Here is a 13,713-nt window from a genome sequence, read left to right as displayed (position 1 = left end):
CCTAGAAGATTGAGGGAAAAGAACGAGAAGAGTAGATGCATAACGAGAGTTTGATACACCATTTCAATGGGAATTTTTCCCTGCTCTAGGGCTGTAGATGTTGTGGGGTCAATTACACCATAGAAAAGAGAAATCACAATCTCAAGTACGACATAACCCATCAGGCCATGCTTACAAGTTTGAAAAGAGAGAACGAAAATGACCTATGTGTGAGAAAATTAATGTTCATCGTACGAAACGCTTGAAGACGAACATAGATTCCCGTGAGCTTTTACTGTGAATTTGTGAAAGTTACTGGAAATTTCAACAGCTATATACGTTCGGATGTCCTGTCTCGTGCTCAAACATAAATTATCACCGAAAGTACAAGTTGTATCCATTCTGAAAATTACAGATCGATGCCATTGCCAACCACGAATTCTATCTCAGGCTATATATATATATATATATATACATGGTGAAAATATATTCCATTATTTATGCTGAAAACTAAAGGGTCTAGCTTCAGAATTATCTGTGGACCACATTTAATCACAAGTAACAAGCATTATAAACCTACAACGTCCCTATCTAACTAACCTTTCCAATCACACCGAATACTTATTATTAATTTTTTTTTTTTTTTCTTACACCATAGAAAAGAGGTATTAAAAAAGAAAGCCACACAAAATCCATGACTAGCAAAAGATTTTCAACAACAAAATAGCAAAAGTAATAGACCTATGACTTCTTATGGTTGGCTCTAGTCGCAAATCTCATGGGTAACAAAAAGGTACCCATGAGGCCATGATTGTTCTTTTTCCTTCTTAGTATCTTTTGATAATGTAATTTTTTAAAATTGTAAGCATGGCCTAGATGGATTATGTCGTACTTGAAAACATAAATAAAATTTTCGTTCTAAAAAAAATAAATAAAATTTTCCTTTTTTTTAAATAAAAAAATTTTATTTTTTTTCTTCTTTAAAATCATTTTTTTTTCTTTTTTCAAATTTATAGGGATATTTTTTGTTTTATTGAAAAAATTTTAAAGTTATTTTTATCTTTTTACTGATCTTGAGGGACATTTTACAATTTTTTTGATAGTTTAAAAAAGATATTATCTTCAAATAAAAATTTTAAAAAATATTATCAATTAGGTGATCATTTAAAGAAGAATGTAGAGTTTTTTCCTACATTATTTGGAACTTGGACTTTGCATTGGAAGCTCGGATATTGGAGGGCGATGACAAGTTGGAGAGATAGGCATGCTGACTATTAGGGATTTGGCTTTTTTCTCACGAGGTGGGCCTTTTTCTCCTTTTCTTGGTGCTCTTCACGCGGCGGAGATTCCGTTTGTGTGTCACTGTAAAAGGTCATTTATGACTTGTATTTATGCTTCGTTTGTTTCGGAGTAAAATAATTTCAGTATTTTTTAATGTTTGGTAAGGGCGAAAATAACAGTCAATAAAAAATGATTTCTGTTTGACAAAAAATACTTAGTAAATTTCGAAAAATGATTTACACTTTTTAAAAACGTAAATCATTTTCCGAAGACGCCAGACGCATTCGACCCCTATTAAACGACACAGTCGACCTTAACTTCAAGCAGTCGACCATCACCGAAATCTTGCCGGTACCGAAATCCGACAGCATTCGGTCAATATCGCCGAAATCCGGTAACGGAATCCGGCCATCTTCGCCGGAATCTGATCAGCCCAGATTTCGGCCACCGTATTCCAGCCGGCTGGCCGGACAGATTAGGCCAGAACGGCGGGATCCCTGCTGACTGGCCAGGATCTGGCCAGAACGGCCGGATTTCGGTAATTTTTGGCCGGAATTCGGCCACTTTCGCCAAAATCCGACCAACCCAGATTCTGACGAAACTGTTCGGAATCTGGCCTTTATCTTGGATTCTGGCTATAGTAGCCGAGATGGCGAAATCCGGTAAAAGTGGCCGGAATCCTGTCAGTCAATGACGGAATCTCGTCTTTGATAATTTTTATATTATTTTACATCAAGTGAAAAGAGTATACTAACAACAACTGTCAAATTAAGGTTGTCTATTTTTATGTTAAAACATGAATTTATCAGAATACACAGCAGAGAATAAATTTTGACGTACTTATTGAAACACCAAAAAAAAAAAAATAATAATAAAATAAAATTAAGATTAGGATTTAATAAATAAAGTCATAAACCAAATGAATTAAGCGTTTCGTACAATGAACATTAATTTTCTCACACATAGGTCATTTTCGTTCTCTCTTTTCAAACTTGTAAGAGCATCCTCATCAAGCTATCTAAATTTTCTCTAAATTTTGGCTTAAGATACTACTTTTTTGATTTTATTTATCACTTTTAAAATGTTTCCTACATCAAACTCTCTAAAATTTTCTCCATTTTAACTTAATATTATTTTTTATTGATTTTTAAGACCAACCGCTTTAACAACCCCTTCCTCTTAATCTCATTCCCAATCCACTCCATCACGAACAAACCCATCTTTCTCAGAACCCATTTTCAATCAAAATTAAAAAGCTTCACTCTCCCAGTTAGACCCATTTCCGATCAAACCCATCTTTCCCAGTCAGACCCATGAATTAACAAAGAGGAAATAACATAAACCTTCCACTACTCCTTCCGAGAACATAAAGAGCAGCTGCACTCAAACAGCAACTGGGTCCACCATCTTCAACCAGCTCCACCACAAACCAAGAAACCCTAATTTCAAGCACTTTCTGTAAAACTTTTCATTGCAGGTAAAGAAATGAACAGCAGAGAAGCACCAAGAAGGATTGAGAAAATTCCAGAAGCTCAAGAACAAAGAAAATGGCGGAATGAGAGAGAGAGAGAGAGAGAGAGAGAGAGAGACAAAGATAGAGACAGAGACAGAGGTAGAGAGGTCTACGGGAAATGAAGGTTCGGGAATAGAAGAAATAAAACTCGTTGTTCCACTCCAAGGCCTCCACTGTCATCACCGGCGGGTCACAGAAAAGGAAAAGGAAAATGAAAAGGAAAGGGAAAGGGCGCGCCAAGGAATAGAGGGAAGAAGCGGGAGAATGAAAGAAAATGATAAAAAAAAATAGATGGCTTAAGAAATTTTGGGGTCAAATTTGGAGAGGTTTTTGGCCATAACTTATTTTAGAGAAACTTTGGAGAGTTTGCTGCACGAAGGATTTCTGGGTTTTTCTCTAAAATTTGTTGAAACTTTTAAGTTGGAGAGTTCAATGATGATGCTCTAAGCATGGCCTAGATGGGTTATGTCGTACTTGAGATTGTGATTTCCCTTTTCTATGGTGTAATTGACCCCACAACATCTACAGCCATAGAGTAGGGGAAAATCCCCATTGAAATGGTGTTTCAAATTCTCGTTATGCATCTACCCTTCTCGTTCTTTTCCCTCAATCTTCCAGGGAACCAAACAGAACCTCACTACCATTTTCAAATAGAAAAAAGGTAAGAGCTTGAATCTTAGGCTCAGGACTAAAATACAAGAACTTATTTAAGACCCAGTTGAAGAAAACGGAAAAGAAGCTTCAGATCCAACGGTCTTGGTAACGTTTAGGAGAATCAGAAGCTTAGATCCAAACAATCCCTAAGCAAGAGAGAATTTTTTTTTTTTTTTTTTTAAAAAAAAAAATGAGAGAGAGAGAGAGAGAGAGAGAGAGAGTGAGAGAGAGAGAGAGAGAATACGGTGGTCGGCTTAGGGAGGTGAACTGCGGTGGGCGGTGCTTCGATGGGTGGCGGGGGGATGGTCGTCGATGGGGTGAGGAAGGAGGGAAAAATTGGGTGAAAGTTTTGGGGAAGAAAAGGTTTTTCTGAAGATGAAGATGTTTTGGGGGAAAGAAGAATGGAGAATGGGTAAGAAATTTTTTTTTTTTTTTTTTTTTAAAAAAATAAAAAAAAAATAAAAAAAGGAGAAGAAGAATGAGAGAGAGAGAGACGTAGACCGTACTTGGCGGAGGGAGAAGATGTTTTTTTCTGAGGTTGATGCGGATCGATGAGGTGGTTTCTTAATAGCCGTTATTTTAAATGGATGGCTTAGATTGGAGAAATTGTGGCTGGAGATCTCAATCAACTCTTTATTAATTGATGATGTATACTAAGAGATTTTTATTGGTAGAAATATTTGTGGAAATAAGCATGATAATCAAATTATCAAATCTAATTACAAACAACAATAAAATTTGATGATGCAGTAAATGTCACTTAGACTGACAAGTCAATGCATAAAAAATTTGTAGTAAAAGTTATAATACCCTAGCAGAACTAATGATTTAATTTGGTAGCATCTTTGAGTGCTGCTAGGGATACTACATATTTTATTACAAATCTCTTACAAACTAACGTGGTAATCCATGTGACTACGACCACTTTGTTAGCTAAATTTTTGGAAAAAAAAATACACTTTGGCCTACCAAAGACGACCACTTCTCATTTACGCCATCAAACTACCATCACTTTTTCATTTACCCCACCAAACTACCAAAATAGTCAACATTTAGACATGTCAAACTATCATTACTTGTAAAAAAAAAAAAAAAAAAAAAAAAAAAAAAAAAAAAAAAAAAAAAAAAACTCTATTGACGTCAAACATTAAAATGTACATGACCACTTTTCTGTTTGTCTTCCTATAATACACCTATTTTTACTTTGAATTATCATACTTCTCCCGATATAATTATTAAAAAAATAAGGATTAATTATCGTTTCTCCCAATTATGAATATCTACCAGTACTCACTTACAAGTTGCCCTATGAACCGAATACCCAACGGCATTAAAGTGCCCATTTCTTTTACAAAAAACCCTATTTATTAGTCAAAATCATTAAGAAAAAAAAAAAAAAAAAAAAAACTTTAAATGATGAAAATTCCATAATTTTAAAACTAAATTTACATAAATACCCTTACAATTTAATTTATTTATTTATTTATTCTTTTACAAATAAAAGAAACGTTAGGGCCTTAACAGTTTCGCAAGCGGGTTCATTTTCAGAGGGGTACGGTAAATTTGAAACGTCAAGGCCTTAAAAGGTCATATGCTTTTTTCGGTCCAAACTAACGAACAACATAGACGGAAGGTAATATTTATTAAAGTTAGCTACATTGGGGGTCATTTGTCGTTTTTTAAACATTAGACATCAAAATGCCAATAGGTTAATACTTCAGGGAGGTAGAGTGTATTTTCTGGTGGAAAGAGGAATGAAGGGTTGATTAGACAAAAAATAATAATAATAATAATAATAAATAAAAAGAGGTCAATTATATAGCATGTTTAGAATACTTACTAAGTTCCAACCATTCTCTTTGTGCTTCCTATAGTATGATCTCCTCCACAAATTCTAACCAAGCCAAAATTTGAAATTTTTGGGTTCATCTTACAATCAAGTAAAATGTTACCTTTTTTAAGATCTCTATGTATTATCTGAAGTCTGGAACGAACGCGTTCCACAGGCCGGTCGGAAGAACTTTTGAGAGCCTTTCTTCATGAATGTCTGAGGGTAGTTATGAAGTTCGATACCCCAGGTAAGTTCTCCAGCAGATGGATTGTCCGAACTCTTCCATGCAAATAGGCACCTAATTTCCAGACTAGTCCTTAAGTCCCATCCAAGCTTCATCCCCGATAACAATGTATTAGAAGGATAGTCAAAGCTTTGCCACAGAGAGTTTTATGGATTCTCTTCTTCCTCATCTCTTAGTACAAGATTTCCCAAGTCTAGAAGCTGTGCTATTGGATTCCGGGCCTCTTTAGTTGAATTCGCCGACCAAACAACAGTCCTATTCTGGTAGAGAAGTACGAGGTTACCTAAGCCGTTTACCATCAACACGCCGAACAAGTCCTTGATTGGGTTGCGCCAGTTTGCTACCCAAACAACAGTTTTAACTGGGATATATATTCTTGTACCAAATTGTAACGCCCCCAAACCGTTAGGGTTAGGTTCGTTCATTTTCTTGCACAAAGCTGCAAAGATTCATAAGGTCTACCAGATAACCTAACTAACATGCCGAATTAAATAAATTACCAGAATAATAATTTTAAACTCAAAGCTTCAATAAATGCAGAAATGAGTATTTTGAAAAGAATAATTATGTTCAATAAAATAAATGAAAATCCAAATTAGAACTAAATTTATTGCGCTGGTACACTTATTAAGGTAAATGAAATGCAATGCCCTAATGCTAGCCTATATCTCATTCTGGCCGCCTAGGTATTTCTGCTCATAACCTGAAAATAAAAACAAAATAAGAGTGAGGGAGAAATGCTCAGTAAGGTAACCATCAACCATAAAACATTAAGTTAAATTCATTTTCTTCAAAACGATTATTGTAGCACACTTGAAATCTAAATTTCCAAGATACAAAATATAAGTTCAGCATTTTGCTTAAAGCATAAAATTACTGGTTGATAAATAAAACTCCTCATATTTAGGGCCCATGTAAACTATTACGCCCTGTGTACTAGGGTTGCGCGATCAATGCGACCTAGGCAAGTAAACTGTGGCCACAGGCCTGCCCCGTCAGCTAATTAATCAAAGTGCACTTAGCATGACCTAGGGATCAATTACTGCCTTCTTAAAGTCCTTCAGCGATTGCGCTTCCATCCAAGCAACGGTACCGAGCTTAAGCCTCTGTGAATATCTCTGGGGTTGAAATCATAATCTCCTCCACACACGTTCCTCATTTATAAAAGTCTTTCATCTTTTCATAATTATTCTTACTCTTTTCACTATGCTTGGCAACTCTTAAAGCAACATGTGGGAGGGTTTTTACACTTCTCTTTTCACTGCTTTCAGAAAATAGTGACTTTCCATCTTGGAAATAATATAAATAATTTTCTATAATTGGAAAGTCTTTTAGAACTAAGGTTTTTCTCAAAATTGTTGATTTCAAGAATATCATTTTACACCAATAACCTTCATATCAACACTATTTTCAAACAATCTTTTATGCAACAATATAATTTTAAGGAAAAATTATAGTTTAGCCCCCCAAATTACCACCCGTTTTGCAGATAGCCCCCTAAACTGCCAACACTCAAACTCCGGCCTACTAAACTACCAAAGCCTTTGAAAAATGCCCCATTTGGCGAAATATCCCCATATTACCCTTGCCACGTGTCATTTTTCAATTAAAAAATAAAAAAAAAACTAAAAATAAAAAATAAAAACTAAAAAAACTAAAATTTTATTATTATTATTTTTTTTAAAAAAAAAAAGTTAGAAAATATGGGTTTTTTGGATGGCTGCCGGCAACCACCCCTTGGGGAGGGGGGTGGCTCGCAGGCCACCCTGGCCCCTAAAGGTGGCCCCGCGCCACCCCTGGAGCCCTAGGGGTGGCTTTTAGGCCACCCCAAATGGATTTCGGGGTGGCCCGTAAGCCACCCTTAAGGCTCGGGAGGTGGCGCGCGGCCACCCCCGGCCACTGAGGGTAGCTGCGCGGCCACCCCCGGCCACTGAGGGTAGCTGCGCGGCCACCCCCGGGCCTAGGGGTGGCCGCGCGCCACCCCTGGAGCCCTAGGGGTGGCTCTCGGGCCACCCCGAAATCCATTTGGGGTGGCCCGAAAAGCCACCCCTAGGGCTCCAAGGGTGGCTGTCGAGCCACCCCCAGGGGCCGAGGTAGCCTGCTAGCCACCCCAGAGGTGGCGCCGGCCACCTCTGGGGGTGGCTGTCGAGCCACCCCCTCCCCAAAAACCCATATTTTCTTCACTTTTTTTTTAAAAAAATAATAATAAATAAATAATTTTGTTTTTTTAGTTTTGATTTTTTTTTAATTAAAAAATGACACGTGGCAGGAGTAATATGGAGATATTTCGCCAAATGGGGCCTTTTTCAAAGGCTTTGGTAGTTTGGTAGGTCGGAGTCGGAGTGTTGGCAGTTTAAGGGGCTATCCGCAAAACGGGTGGTAATTTGGGGGGCTAAACTGTAATTTTCCCTAATTTTAAATACATGGCGAGAATAATTATTCACAAATATGCTAGGATAAATGGATAAAATAATAATACATAAAAAAAATTCTAGAAGGGGTAGAGGATCCCTTACCTTTCTACTCGCTGCTAATGAATATCTCGACAGCTAGCTAGTTACTTGATACATGTTCAAATAAATTAATATCACATGCTAGTCACTAGATGACACACTAACATCACTAAGGTTCATCTTGCTAGCCTATTGAGAATGGATTCTTGAGGAATAATTAAATTGATTTGGTATATTATTAACTTATCAATTTCAACCCTTTTGCAATTTGTGTACACGTGTTAACATATATTAAATAAAGTATTAACACGTGTTAGCAACTGTAATTTTGTAAAACACATGTATTTCATAACTATACATATATGACATGCTCAAAATAAATTATTAAAAGCTCCCTGATTTTAAGCAATTTATAGGAGTGTTAGAAACACTTGACTTAAATTTTTTTTGTTTCTCTGTGAAACAGATTTAAGACAAAAATAATAATAATAATAAAAGCATGCCATGGAAAGACTTGTTACGGGCTACTGTTAAAATAGACGAGGGAAAAATAAAACAACTCATAGTTTGAAATGGCTAGCGTCAGTACAGAGAAAGAAAAGAAGAGAAAAACAAAACAAACAAATGGCAATTCTCAAAGTGGCATTCAGCTATATTAACTAAAAGGAAGAGAAAAAAAATCAAAAAAAAAAAAAAAAAAAAAAAAATTCTTATGGATACAAGCTCAAGACTTGCTATATATGGATAAGCCGAGAAAGGAACATAACAAAAATTAACTCCTATGAGTCTTGTACAAGAAAAGAAAAAATTTCAAACAAAGGACCATTTAGGGATGGCACTTGGCTGTAGCTAAAAAGGCAAAAAACAATTCATGCCTAGAAACCTACTGTGGTTGTAAAAAGAAAAAGGAAAAGAAGAAGAGAAAGAAAAACAACTAGTCATTGCTACAGAGACATGAAAAAAGACGACAACAAAATAAATCCTCGGTTGTAGCAAAACTACTACATGCCGACTGCAGTACAAGAAAGGAAGCGAAGGAGAACAACTCCAAGTACAGGGACTTGCTACAGTTAAGAAAGGATGAGACAAAAAGAAACAGAGAAATAAATAATGTTTTAATCAATGAATCTAGATATGACCAACTCCTATTTCACACAAGTTAGAGAGGCAGCCAAAAGAAAAAGAGAAAAGAATTGTGCATACCTTTGCAGGCACAGTGATGGAGAGACGGCTTGCAACAAAATTCTGAGATGAGAGGAGAGAGTGACCGCTAAAAGATGTATTTATAGGGTTAGGGTTTTCTCACTTGGTTGCTGTTAGGGTTTTGACAATTAGGATTTTACATTCCAAGTAGAAACATTTTGATGGGGAATGTCTCTCGGAGCAATGTCGGTGAATTGGAAATTGGCCGAATACAATCAATTGGCGGCACGTTCAACCGGTTAACGTGATTTGGGTTTTGGCGAGATCCTTTTTTTCAAGGATTGCGTTTTGTCTCCCCCGGCTAACGGTAGATGAGTGTACTAGTCCCGATCTTCCACGTAGAAATTTCTTTGTAAAGAAATCCTATGGCTGGAGACTACGGGGAAAAGGTGGGAAATTTTCCCCTCACTGAAGGGGAAAGCAAGAGCATTCAATTAGAAGTTGAAGAGGTGGAAGAATTGCGAGCCAAGGGTAAGAAATGCTTGGTAGGAAGGACGGGTGTACCGAAAAGAATTAACAAGAAGGTTTTTCGAAAACTTTTCATTCATATTTGAAGGCTGGCCGGGGACATGTTCTACAAAGAGATCCAAGACAATTTATGGGTGTTTGAATTCGAGGACGATAATGATCGTAGAAGGGTGCTTGAAGGGCATCCATGGTCCTACGATCGAACCATCATTATTATTGAAGAACTCGAAGGCAAAAAATCTCCATCTCAGATGACTTTTAATTGTACTCCAATATGGATCCAGGTCCATGATATGCCGATGTACTTCATGAACAGAGGAATTGGGTCCAAGATTGGAGCTTCTTTGGGAAAAGTAGAGGAAGTAGAAGTGGCGGATGATGATGTGGGGTGGGAATGATACCTTCGGCTTAGAGTGGTGATTGATCTATTCCAGCCCTTAGATCGGGGGCGTTCCCTAACTCTGGAAGGGACCTTTTACTGGGTTAAACTGAAATATGAAAAAGTGCGGGAGAATCCTTCATGCTACTTCGGGTTGTCCTATTCTGTCCTCGAAGCGAGCAAACCATAAAGTAGAAGTCTGGGGGTGGGGATCCTGGATTCGGGTTGAAGATCAATCAAAAATTCCAGAGAAAGTGGAAGGAAACCAGGATAATGGTCAACCTCAGCCACCGGTGGAGGAGGAGGACGACGGTGATGGCACTGTTCTGTCCAACAATGGTAAATCTTCCCAGAATGGTATGTCGTATATGGGAATTAATTCGAAGGCAGAAATCCTAGAGTCCAAATCAGTTGCTGATCCGAAACCCTCAGAAGGAAACTTCCCTTTGCGGAAAAACGGAAATCATGGAAAACGCTCCTCAGAATTTAAAGGGCAGGCCGGCCAAGACTTTGGTAACTGAAGATTCAAATGACGGGAGGTTTTTAAAGGAAAAGATTCGGATCACAGAAGGGGCGGAAAAGGGTTTACTAAGGAAATTGGGAAGGCATCTAAAGGCCCGGTTAATAAGACTGGGTTCACAAAAGGCCCAGTGTATCGGCCTAAGCCATCGGCCCAGCTTATAGAAGTCCCTGTCGTAAGTGCTAGGATGGATCCCTTTACTCAGCAAAAAAGCCCAACCACTAGTCATGCACAAATTACGTCAACGTATCTCGAACGATCGTTTGTCAAGGAGGGGTCAGCTTCTAAGCTCAAAGAGGTGGAAGTGCAGAATGGTGAAGCCGTCATACAATTCTAGAAGGTGTCGGAACTAGTTTCTGATCTTCGTATCCTTCCAGGGAAGAGGGGTTATTCAGAGCTGGACTTAGAGCAAGGTGACCCAGTTTAGACAAAAAGGGAGACGAGGTATGGTACTGTTCAAACGAATGATGTGGGATCATCGGCGGTGGCTATTGAACAGCCCTGCCGAACCCAATGAGTCTGTTATCTTGGAACTGTCGAGGGATTGGGCACCCTCGAACAATTCGTGATCTTCGCCTATTGGTGAAGGAAAAGAGGCCTACTATTTTGTTTCTTATTGAGACAAAAATTAGAAACGAAAAGATGCAAAAGTTTAGAGTTTCCATAGGGTTCGAAGGTATGTTGACAGTTGAATCGGTTGGAAAAAGTGGGGGGTTGGCATTGCTATGGAGGGATAACAGGGAGGTGACGATTCTGAACTATTCCCAACACCATATCTCAGCAAAGATTTCTCTGAAGGGATCTAACTACTCTTGGCTACTTACTGGATTTTATGTGCACCCAAACCCGGTTTATTGGGAGGATTCCGGGAAACTTCTCTCTCATATCGGCCAAATCAATTCCCTGGATTGGCTATGCTTGGGTGACTTCAACGAAATTTTGGATATCTCAAAGAATGAGGGAGGCCTTCCTAAGAGTACTGCTCAAATGGCTCCTTTCCGTAAGGTGATTGATGAATGTTTGTTGGGGGAATTGGGGTATAAAGGCTCCCGATAAACTTGGTGTAATTACCGTGAAGGAAATGAGTTCATTAAGGAGCGTCTAGATCGTGCCTTAGCTACTACGGGATGGTACTCTCAATTCCCAAATGTGGTCATGGAAGTTATAGCTACAAGAACCTCCGATCACAAGCCTTTATGGGTTCAATTTCTTCAAGGGAAGGGTCGACCATCTAAGTGCTTTAAATTTGTAGCTTGCTGGAATGAAGATGAGAAGAGTGCAGGGGTCATCAAGAATGAATGGGAGAAAGATATAGTTGGTGAAAATCCACTTTCTTTGATTGCACAGAAGATGGAGAGATGTGCTGCCTCATTATCCTCATGGAACAGGAACAAATATGGCAATACCAGCAAGAGGCTTACTAGCCTCACTAAGAAATTGGAGGCCATGCAAATGGATCAAAGGGTCAATGACAGGGATGAAATCATAGCTCTGCAGGGAGAAATAAATATATTGCTAGAGATGGAGGATATAAAGTGGAGACCTTTAAAGGCCAAGAGAAATTGGTTTAAGGGGGGAGGGGGGGGGGGGGGGGGGGACTGCAATACCAAGTTCTTCCATGCATGGGCTACTCAAAGAAGACGTAGTAATACAATCCATTCTGTGATTGATGAAGTAGGTGTGTCAAGGAGCTCTACTGAGGACATAGGGGAAGCATTCATTGCCTATTTCCACTCTCTGTATTTTTCAGAGGGTCCAAGGGATATGGAATATTGTCTAGAGTCGGTGTCTCAGAAAGTTACACCCGAGATGAATTCTAGCCTGCTCAGGGAGTTTACAACGGATGAGATAGTCAATGCCCTTGGCCAAATGAAACCCCTTAAAGGTCCGAGTCCGGACAAATTTGGAGTTTGCTTCTTCCAGAAACACTGGAGCATCATTAGAGAACAGGTTCAAACAGCTATTCTGAATTTTCTGAATAATGGGATCTTTGACCCTTCGATTAATTTTACCTATTTAGCTTTGATTCCCAAATCTGATCAAGCTAACTCTGTTTGTGATTATCGTCCCATAAGCTTATGTAATGTGCTCTACAAGTTAATTGCTAAAGCATTAACAAAGAGGTTAAAGCATGTCCTGCCTGCTGTGATTTCCTAGCAAGAGAGCAAATTCCTTCCAGGAAGACTCATTACCGACAACGTGTTGGGTGGTCCCTCCTACGTGGGGGACCAACCCATAAGCCAAAGAAACAGAGGCTGTCGCCTCTGTTTCTGTTGGCAGAGGGCAAGTCACACACAGTGCGTGACTTGCGCCCAAATGAATAAGAAAAAAAATAAATAAATAAAAGGAAGGCTTGCAATTTTTGAAGCTTTAGACAGAGAGGGAAGCTTTGTTTTTTTTGAAACAGAAGCTCGAGCAAACAGTGAGGGAGGAGAAGAAAAATAGTGTTTTACACATACCCATTTCCGTCAGAGATTAGAAGGTCATTTATGGTCTGATCTTGATGAAATTTCAATATGTTGTTCCTGACGACGAGGGCTACACATTGACTGGTGTCGATCGTTGGACTTCCTCTCTAGTTGCTCGGTTGTTCATCCCCACTTGGTGAGACCTTTCTTTGTTGTTGTTGGAATCCACTTTTATAGTGATGAACTTATGTTTTAATCCAAGAATGTGTGTATTCTTGATGTGGTGATAACCTCTAGATATTGTTCTAGAGAAGACAATTTGTAAGCCCATTATTGTTGATAGTGGAAGTTTTAACTGGACTAGGTCCCGTGGTTTTTCCCTTCACACCGGAGGGTTTTCCACGTAAAAATTTTGGTGTCTTGCTTGTGGTGGTTGCCTAAATCCTTTTTCTGCATTGTTTTTGGATGAGTTGATATTATGATGCTAGCTAGATTGACTATTTAATTTGCACAAAGAGGGGTAGATAATTTCCGCTGTGCATTTTGTTATTGGCATTCACCCCAACAAAGTGGTATCAGAGCTTTGGTTGTGAAATTGCTGTGTAAATTAAATGGAGGAGTCATCTAATAGCATGGTTAAACTCACAGCTTCCAATTATTCAATTTGGAAGACCAGGATGGAAGATATTTTGTACTGTAAAGAATTGTTTGAGCCTATTGAGTTGAATGGGATTAAACCGGATGCCAAAACCGATGATGAATGGAAGAAATTAAATATGA

Source organism: Alnus glutinosa, chromosome 8 (genome assembly GCF_958979055.1).
Source record: "Alnus glutinosa chromosome 8, dhAlnGlut1.1, whole genome shotgun sequence".
Classification (NCBI taxonomy): domain Eukaryota; kingdom Viridiplantae; phylum Streptophyta; class Magnoliopsida; order Fagales; family Betulaceae; genus Alnus; species Alnus glutinosa.
The sequence above is the reverse complement of the archived record's forward strand: the minus strand, read 5'-3'. Positions refer to the sequence as shown.